Raw genomic sequence first — 1,100 nt, 5'->3', positions numbered from 1 at the left:
AGCTGCTGGTTATATTATCTTCACATCATTATTCTAAGGGGGGTATCATTAAACTTATAATTACCTTGGTTGTACAAGATACAGGAGTTCCAAAATGCAGTGATTGTACTTAATATTGCAGTGAACTGGTAAAGCCGCAGTTGTATCATTTGCGTGAGAAGTAAAATTAAAATTATGGCTTTAAATAATATTTCCCTCACACTCTTTTACTTGTTTCAGTCATTTGACTGTGGCCATGCTGGAGCACCACCTTTAGTCGAGCAAATCGACCCCAGGACTTATTCTTTGGAAGCCTAGTACTTATTCTATTGGTCTCTTTTGCCGAACTGCTAAGTTACGGGGGGTGTAAATACACCAGTATCGGTTGTCAAGCAAAGTTGGGGGGACAAACACAGACACACACACATACATATATATACATATATATATATATATATATACAACGGGCTTCTTTCAGTTTTCGTCTACCAAATCCACTCACAAGGTTTTGGTCGGCCCGAGGCTATAGTAGAAGACACTTGCCCAAGGTGCCACGCAGTGGGACTGAACCCGGAACCATGTGGTTGGTAAGCAAGCTACTTACCACACAGCCACTCCTATGCCTATATCAATATATTTTAAACAAAACTTACTATCTATAAATTCATAATTGAATGTGTTCTCCAAATAGTAATAAGTTATTTAACTTGTATAGTCCACATATTTTCTAGTGCCAACCTTGTCATGTTGGCCATAAACCCAGGAGCTGCTGCCTGCTGAACAGAGAAGCAGATGGAGAGATCGCTTTGATACCTTTGACCCCTGGGCTGGTTCTCTTTTGTCAAATTGGGATGAAGGCATTAGACCTGAGGAAAGAGCCCCATGATATAGAGTGTTTGATGCAGTGGATATAATTGGCTGTTCTTTGTAGCAATGCTTTTACCATTCTATCTGTAGAATGTAGATGACACAAAGTATACAAAAGAAAAATTTGTTTATTTTGAGAATATAATTAAAAAATGCTCTCTCTCTCAATATATATATATGTGTGTGTGTGTATGTGTGTGTGTGTATGTATGTGTGTATATGTATGTGTGTATATGTATGTGTGTATATGTATG

The sequence above is a fragment of the Octopus bimaculoides genome, chromosome 6 (assembly GCF_001194135.2).
Source record: "Octopus bimaculoides isolate UCB-OBI-ISO-001 chromosome 6, ASM119413v2, whole genome shotgun sequence".
NCBI classification, from domain to species: domain Eukaryota; kingdom Metazoa; phylum Mollusca; class Cephalopoda; order Octopoda; family Octopodidae; genus Octopus; species Octopus bimaculoides.
This window is presented reverse-complemented; position numbering follows the sequence as displayed.